Below are 9,377 nucleotides of genomic sequence, written 5' to 3'. Positions count from 1 at the left end.
AAAACTTGATCATCATAAAGTATTCTGCAGTCAAGGTGAAGGCTTGAGATCAAATCCCGCTGGCACATGGGGCTGCTGTTGCTTTATCATGGTTCGGGCAGGTAAGGCTGGGCGGTCTGAACCTGGTGCAGGGAGGCAGTTCCATTAGGTGATGTGGTTTTCGGTATGGGTTTTCCTTCGTCATAAAAAAAACCCGACTCAGAGGTGACTCATTTGCAGCCCTGGATTCTCACTAGATTCCGATTCCGATTCCGATTCCGATTCAGTTTTCTTGACCGAATTCGACTAATCAGATTTAGAATCAGGTCGGATATCGGATATATCCAATCAGTTGACACCCCTACAATGAATCAAAAAGCTCGGCTGATTTCCATTCAACTCCCCTCATATGTTCCGGGGCCACAATTCTTTCTGGCATCCTGCTGTAGGCAAAAGACAAGCTGAGCTCAAGAGTTGAAGTTGGGCTGTAAATGCCGGATTTTACATTTCCATTCTTGGCATCCTGATGTAGGCCAAAGACAATTGGACTAAGATCCAAGTCCGAATACATGTAAATGTCAGTTTTTAAGATAATTGGATCAAGATTCAGTTTCAGCTGATGCTCATCCAACTTCTGATTATGATAGATTCGATTACCTAGACCCGACCCGTTTACATCAGCACACACCCTCTTCAGTCTTCATCCATGGGTCATGGTTAATATATCATTGTGCCAAAGTACCAAGAAACCAAATCCCTCCAGAAATTTAAAAAATTGAACCTGGCACACCCACCACCCCACCATGCCATCAACAGCCAAAAGCAATGGATCATCTCCATGCTCCTCCGCTGCACCTCCTTAGCACAACTCCAGCAAGTCCATGCCCACCTCCTCACCAACCACACCCTCTCCAACCCCACCGCCACCAACTTCATCGCCGTCAAGCTCATCGGCCTCTACGCCTCTTTCTCCAAACTCCGGCATGCCGCCATCGTCTTCGCTGCCCTCCCCGCCCCGAATCTCTTCTCCTGGAACACCATCCTCAAATCCTACGCCCAGAATGATTGTTGCAGAGATGTCATCCGGTATTTTAATGAGATGGGTGCGGCCGAATCCGACGAATACACATTCACTTCCGTTCTCAAGGCGTGCGCCGGACTTGTCGCTCTCGTTGAGGGCAAAGAGATCCATGGTTTCGTTCTTAAGAAGGGGTTCAAATCCAATCTCTTTGTCCGGAACTCTTTGGTTGATATGTACTTCAAGTGCGGAGATCCCAAGACCGCACGCCAATTGTTTGACGAAATGACCGTGAGGGATGTTGTATCTTGGAATACCATGGTTGCTGGGTTTTCTCTGTGTGGGGATGTTGGTATGGCGAGACTAACGTTTGATCAGATGCCAGAGAGGAATATGATATCTTGGTCAGCCATGATTGCTGGATACGCGACGGTAGGTGAGACAGAGACTGCACGGGGGTTCTTCGATGCTATGCCGGAGAGGAATGTGGTTGCTTGGAACACGATGATTGCGGGGTACACCCAAAATGAGAAGTTTGCAGATGCCGTTGCTCTGTTCCGCCAGATGCAGGTGGAAAGAGTGAAGCCGAATGATATTACACTTGTAAGTGTTTTATCAGCATGCGCTCATTTAGGAGCTCTAGACTTGGGAAAGTGGATCGATAGGTACATCAATAAAGCTGGGATGGAACTGAAACTGTTTCTTGGCAATGCACTTGCAGACATGTATGCAAAGTGTGGATGTATTGACATTTCGTGCCGAGTGTTTGATAAGATGATCGAGAGGGATGTGATCTCATGGAGTATTATAATTGCTGGATTGGCAATGCATGGCCATGCTGATGAAGCATTCAAGTGTTTTTGGGAAATGAGTGGATGCGGGATCAAACCAAATGATGTCACTTTCATGGGCATACTGTCGGCATGCACTCATGCTGGATTGGTTGATGAAGGTTTGTGGTTCTTCCATCTTATGAATACAGAGTACCAGATTGTGCCCAAGATAGAGCATTATGGTTGTGTAGTTGACCTTCTAAGTAGGGCAGGGCGTCTGAATGAGGCTATAGATTTGATCAATTCTATGCCAATGGAACCCAATGTTATAATTTGGGGTGCAGTTTTGGGTGGCTGTCGCATTCACAAGGATATTGAGCGGGGGCAGTGGGTTGTACAGAAAATACTAAAGTTGGACTCAGAACACTCCGGTAGTTACGTCTACCTTGCAAATGTTTATGCTTCTGTTGGTAGAATCGACGATTCTGCTCGGTGCAGGCTGATGATGAGGGAGAAAGGGGTGGTGAAAATGCCCGGATGCAGTTGGATCGAGGTAGACAACACTGTCTATGAGTTCTTCATGGGGGACAGATCCCATCCTCAGTCTGAAAAGATCTACTCCATGGTGGCTGAGTTAAGTGTTAAGCTGAAGCTTGCTGGTTATACTCCCGACACAGATCTAGTGTCACACAACATAGACGAAGAAGAGAAAGAAGATGTTCTTTCTACACATAGTGAGAAGTTGGCAATTGCTTTCGGGCTCATTAGCACTAGTGAGGGCACTCCTATTCGGATTGTTAAGAATCTTCGCATATGCAGTGATTGCCATGTAGCTATAAAGTTGATCTCTAAAATTGTCAATCGTGATATCATCGTGCGGGACCGTAGTCGCTTCCATTTGTTTAGAGAAGGTACTTGTTCTTGCAAGGACTACTGGTAAAAGTAGACTTTGAACATTAGGTATTTACACGAGATCCACATGAGCTGGATCATCAGGCATATGAAAGCAACCTGCCAAGAGAGTTGTAACCTCATTGCATCAAGAAAACCTTCTGATGTTGATAACATGCTACATATTTCTTCTATAGCGACAGCCGTGGGGCTACCATTGTGGCATTTGGAGTTCACCAGCAAGACTTCATCACCTACCATGGGTTGAACATCACTGAAGTGTCCAGAATGTTTAAGGTTTTGGCATTTTTGCATTTACCCTGAGATCAAAGAGTTCACAAACTTTTATAGTGAATGCTGAAGTCAGGCCATGGCCCTCCACTTAGGTTGTGCTGAATCGAATCTTTTGCCTTTAGACTTCCTGAGTTTTTTTTAATCTAAAAATTGAGCACGCTTTATTCTTGCTTACATGGAGCAAAGCATCACTTAGCATTTTCATAGGCATGTCCAGCACACTGCCAACTTTCCTTATTTGCAATTCTATAAATGAGCACTGAAAGTCAAGCCATGGTCCCGAATAAGATAGCTGGATATCGTAATTGAGGGGCTCCGGGGTTCAAAACCCACGGGGTTAACAGCGGCTTTTTATTTCTTTTTTGGTTCTAATGGGTTATTTGCTAGTTTATTATTAAGAAAAAGAAAGAAAAAGGCTACCATGATGGATTTGCAAAAGGATGAAAGCGTGTAAAGTTTGGAGGGTATTCTTCAATCAGCATAAGCTGTGCGTGCTCGAAATCTCTAAAGCTTCCAAATGTGAATGGGAGATACTCACCTTCAACCGACTTCAATGCAGCAGAGTGAACAAAGACAACAACTAGATCATGCTGACTGTGATCGGATCTGGAAGGATAAACCACTTGAATGGCTCCCTGATCTCAATTCTATGTAATGTGACAACTGCTCATGTTTTCTTGTAGGGGTCTGCCTAACCCCAGCTCGCCAATAAAAATAAGACTTTACCATAATAATCTCCTTGAAGATTTCCTTTGGAGGGTTGCTTAATTTTACATATGAATATGGTTGAACCAAATTGCCTAACTTTTTAGGCAACAAAAGAGTAAAACCATCAAGAAAAAATAAATTGGTCAGATTTGTCATATTTTGAGTTGTGAACTGGCCATGTTTGTCATATTTTTTTTGGTCTCCGCAAAAAACTGAGTGGTGCCAAAAGTGAATGCCATCTATGTTTTTGTCAGTTATGAATAGTATACATAGGGCCATGACACGAGCAAATTGAAGCATCCTTGTGTAGCATCATAACCATGAATTTGTGATAGTGTGGAAAATGGATTGGGCTTTGTTCGGACCTCCAATCTCAGTCCAACATGTTATTTTTATATGTATCTAAAAGTAGAACGCAGATGTGCATTCAAATCAGGTTCAGACTCCTGTGATCAATCTTTGCTCGGATTCGAACTCAAATTTAATCCAACATTTTATGTTGCCTCTGTGCTTGGATCTAGGTAAAATTTGATTGTTGGTGAATTTTACATGCAAAAACACATTTCATACTTTTTTATTTACGGGGGTCTAAAACTAACATATCGAATTCGAATCTCCAAAAAATATACAGTTTGACTATAAATAAGCATATTTCTGATCCATTTCCACCTTTAATCAGTGACTTGTATTGATTTCGGAATAAATTTCCAAAATTTATTGCTTTGTCATAAATTGCACATGAAGTTTAGATCCTTCTCTGCGCTTCAGGTGCTTTGCTTGTTACTCTCCTTTTCTTCCACTTCTCCTGATATAATCAAGACATCAATACAAACGGTTTAAAAAAATCTAAGAAAATGCAAACATAACTCTATAAGTGATAAACAATCTCATCTTTGGAAATGATAGCCTGATTGGAAAAAAACAGCTGGAAAAGAAAGTTACAATTTTGTGTGGAGAGCTACTGTTCCAGACCGCCATGACCCAAAGCTACGTTGCGGGGGCCTTCGCTTCTAAGCCCGTGACAGCTACATTGCTTTGTTTTGTAACACAATTTACAAAGTAAGTAGATCACTACTCAATCTCTTACTAGGTTGAGTGCTGGGAAATATCTGCCAGCCATACACTTTGAGATCAGGTGAGGCCACCTATGCCCCAGTACCATTAGGGACCCATTGGGTGCTATTTATCCATGGTAATGAACGGCTTCAAACCCCCATAGTCTGATTGCTCATGTCTCAGATAGGCCCCACAAAAATTCTTAGAGCTGTTCATGCTGGTGATGAATGATAATATGACACAAGGAATGGTTAAAAACAATGTTATCATAATCGAATTGAGTATTTGTCACTTCAAGACCGAATTCTCCCTACTAAAATTCCACCAATTCAACTCTGATTCAGTAAAATCAGCTCGATTTCAGCTGAATTGATATTGAATTAACTCTTTTTATTTTATTTTTTGTATTTTAATGATTTCTTAAATTTTAACAATTAAATCAACCGGTTCAGCCTGATTTGATTTGAGCCTCAATCAACCGATTCTCTGAATCCTTTTGAAAAATGGTTTGGTTCCAAAACCGTTTTTGACAACATTTGTTGAAAGAGAAGAAAAAACCATGGTTGTTTGATGATGCTTTCATCGACATGGATGAACGGCATACAAGGAACCCTTGATGGTATAAACCAGCAGCATACCCCTGATCTGATTTGCACTCTATTGGGTTAAAGGCACTTTAGCATTTACATAAAAATTCCAACAATAGAATTTAAAGAGAGCATGTTTGCAATGCTCGTATTCTTGGATTTTTTCAAGATGTTGTGATTGTAAATTACAACCACGACACTTTCTCAAGGTCCCTGAAACATGAGGAAAGTACAAGTTGTGGTTGTGATTTTCAGCTGTGAATTTTTTTGCCTTGAATCACAAGATTGACCTTGTGACAAACGAGTAGGGCAGCTAAGAAAGTAGAAGCAGTTGGATCATAAGGTCAATCTTGTGACCAACTTTCACAAGATTCAAGGCAAAAGCAATTACAGTTGGCAATCATAATCACAACTTCTGCTTTTCGCTTATTGCAGTAACCTTGAAAAAGTAACGATCTTGAGAAAATTCAAGAATCACATGGCATTGCAAACATGCTAATAAAATGTCAACGCATATACATGTTGCCATTTATATAAAATCAATGGTACGTAGTACAGCAGAAATTATCGAAACATGAAGGAGATTTTGTGAAAATATTCCATATACCAAAATTTGTCCATTCATCAAATCTTCAAATCCCAACTAGGAGAAAAAGCAATTAAATTTGTTAGAAGATTATGATTTTCTTTTTTTTTCCTCACTCGAGCTATTTAATGTGTAAAATAGGATCCTTCAATCACCTGCTGCAGCACTAAAAAAATCATAGTATCGTTTTCATATGTGGATTCCAACATTTTACCATATAACATATCCTAGTAGAAAATACATTAAAAGCTTTAGTGAAGGGAATATGCACGAATAGGGTGGTCACATTCATGCCATTCGGGTACACTACTGTTGGATTCCTTTTATTACATTTTGATTTTGCATTTTGTGAAATGCTTTACAAGCGAATGTAGATTAAAGCCGTAGTATATATGTTGGTGTCTAAGCAGATTTAGACACTTGTAAAAGCATTGCCGAAGTTTGTAGGAATCTAAACAGGCTTCATCCTACAGGGTCAAGGAATTTAACTTGGCAAGCTGATGGGCCCAGAACTGTTGTACAATACCATGACATAAAATAATTTCTCTTGTTTTACATGCAGAACCTTGTTGGACCTGTGTCTGGGCCCTGGGTTGAACATGCCTTGTCTGGATTTTACCCAGACTGGGGTCCAAATCAGATCAGACCTAGCTAAGACAGTTCTAGGTCTGGTCCAGAGATTGCCTCACTAGATCCAAGAAAAGGGTCAAATAAAGGTTACAGCCAAACCGTTGACTGTGCAACCAGTCAGGTCTAGATCCACTTGGATCCAACCCACTGAAACTCACTAATTGCTTGTCACCTGGGGGCAATATTTGGGTGCACCACCTTACCAGGAGAAGCTGAGAAGTAAGACAAGGGTATTGTGTTGTGAATAACTTGGACCATAAGACAATTATCAATTATCACTCAATCCCATAGTTGATGGGTCTTTTTTTGAAGACGAGGAACCCTCGCTGAGAACTGGGTCACTTAATGTGCCCAACCCCTACGATTAAACCGTGGGTGGGGTCACCTACACCCAAGCCCTTTCAGAAGCCACTAGTTAAAGGCACCCTCACACCCGGTGGGAGTCGAACCTGAGACGCAGGGGTCAGAACCTTCTCCCCATGCCCGCCGCCACAGGCGACGTAAGTTTTTTATGATTCATGAATTATGGTGCCATGATGTTTATTGTGGAAGGCCTTCAGTTTGCTTCCACTGAACATTTGAGAGCAGGCGTGCGTGACACCCATTCTGCTGAAGTACCAGCCTGTCTCTCTAAACGAGAAAGGAGCACATGAATCCATGACTGTGTCTCATTTAAGTAGGGAAGGAAACCAGTAATTACCACATAAATGTCGCAAACCGTCCGACCACTTGCAACTCAAATTTACGAAAATTCTTACGACGTATATAAGATGAAGGTATCTACATGAGTTGGTCTATGATTCTTCTTGACCAAGTATTAAAATTCACTCTGTCTTTGCATGCTATATAAACAAACTGATAATCAAATGAAAATCAAATGTTTAACTCCAATTTTAATTTTTTTCACCCTTGGAACCGAGGATCATTGAGACCCATGTTTTTATGTGATTGTTCGGTGGTACGGTTGCTTTCGGCTCCTTTGTGAAATGTATAAATAGGTGGGAGACAGAGAAAAATGATTATAACATCACCAACTTCTTCTTCTTCCCTCATATTCTTGTTATTTTGTTGTTTGTTACTCCTACTGTTCTGGGCAATGGCCAAATTGCAATTCAAGTTGGCAGTTTTCTTACTCGCACTTCTGCTAATCAGTGCAACACCAATCCAAGGTGAGCAAGGGTTTAGTGATTATTCAGTATTGAAATTTACAGTTGAAACTGTCAAGTTTAGCAGTTGGTTCCAATTAATGATGCATTTAGCAGTAAAAACTTTTGTCTTATTGTAGGGATACGGGTACCCTTGGATGAAGGCAAGGTTGATGGATATTGGAACGAAAAGAAGGGTTGGAAGGCAACTAATTTAGCTTCACACTCAGAGCTGGATGACTTCACAGCCATGGACTATTCACCTGCGGAAAAAAAAGCTCCAATTCACAACTAATTGATGTACACTAGTTGTAATCATATCGAATATCTGATGTAAATTTTGACTTCTGTGAATTAGAATGCTACAGGTAATACTCCCAAAGTCCATAAGAAGTTGCTGTTCTCTGTGTGTTTGAGAGAGAGCGAGAGATCAAAATCCTCTTGTTTTCCTTCTTGCTTTCTCCCAACGAAAAATCTGGACCAGGGTGTGTTTCTTGGGTTATCAAAAGTCCTTGAGGATGGGGCTACTAAATTCCACCTTTTTCACCTGACAGAGAACTTACAAGGGAACATGCATGCTTTTGTTAGTGTATATGTGTATCTAACATATGAATTACTCCATTAAAAAAAAAAAAATGAAACGAGTTACTCAAGTCCCATCCCATTTGGAACAGTCATAAGGTCCAGTCTAGAATGTATTCTCAACCAAGTGCTTGCACTTGTAAGATCACCTAGCTGCCTGGATGCAAATGGGTCAGTTCTGGATCCGATCTTCGTTATCTGTGTATCATGATTGTTGAACTATTTTGTAGTTTGTAACAAGGCTGGGTCCAGCTTGCACTCGTGTGCAGCTCTACTTGCTCTAAACACAGAGCTACCGATGGATCAATTTCCAAGCATATACCATCATTTAAACACGACACACAGTGCAAATGGATCTCACAAGAACCGAGTTTTTGGTTAATCTGCGATTGGTGAAAGCCGATAAACAATGAGCTGAACCACTTTGCCAATTTGGTGCCCAATTACGACGGATTGTCAACACTTTGAGAACCAACATTCCGAGGAAATTTCATGAAAAAACCTGTTGCTGCAGGGTCCACAGTGTGATATTATGTGGTGGTCATGTGGGAAGCCGTAGTCTCTGCTTTGCGGGGAACAGAGTCGATCCAGTGGAATTTATTGTTGAAATTGCGTTTTAAAATTATGAACTCTTGACTATGTTTGAGTTGACCGCTACTTGACTGTTGGACACTAAATTGAGTTTGCCGTTATCTGACCGTTGGACACTAGCTTTTGTCTGACGATTGAACACTTAATTGAGTTAGCCATTATCTAAATATTGAAATATGATCGTTAAGACATTTATTTTTAATCGATGTAATTAAGCTTGTATATACTAGGATGCTGGAGAGAAATTCTAATAATTTTATTCTCTTAGGTCTCACCTCTCATCTTTCTCTAAAGCTATTCAAAGGTAATTGTGTTATAGTTGGCTTTTAGAATGCAAGTTGAGATTGTGTTTAATGTCAGAAGGCATGACTTGGTTGTATCTTGGAAGCAATGTTGTAGTCAATCCTATTGCACCAGAAAATCGATCCTAGAGGAATAATTATTGCTTTAAAGATAGTGCTTTGTATGTGTGCCTCTAAGCAAATTACTGTTTTTTGAGTATACATTTTAATAATTTTTCTAACATTTATTAGGCGG

The 9,377-nt window shown here is 40.7% G+C and overlaps 1 pseudogene; it reads left to right on the top strand.

Annotated features, from left to right (window-relative positions):
• Nucleotides 1-817: 817 nt before the first annotated feature.
• Nucleotides 818-2,985, top strand: LOC149848024 (pentatricopeptide repeat-containing protein At3g62890 pseudogene; annotated as a pseudogene).
• The last annotated feature ends 6,392 nt before the right edge of the window (nucleotides 2,986-9,377 follow it).

This window comes from Nuphar pumila, chromosome 1 (genome assembly GCF_984573655.1).
Source record: "Nuphar pumila chromosome 1, dmNupPumi1.hap1.1, whole genome shotgun sequence".
In the NCBI taxonomy this organism is placed as follows: domain Eukaryota; kingdom Viridiplantae; phylum Streptophyta; class Magnoliopsida; order Nymphaeales; family Nymphaeaceae; genus Nuphar; species Nuphar pumila.
This window is presented reverse-complemented; position numbering and strand designations above follow the sequence as displayed.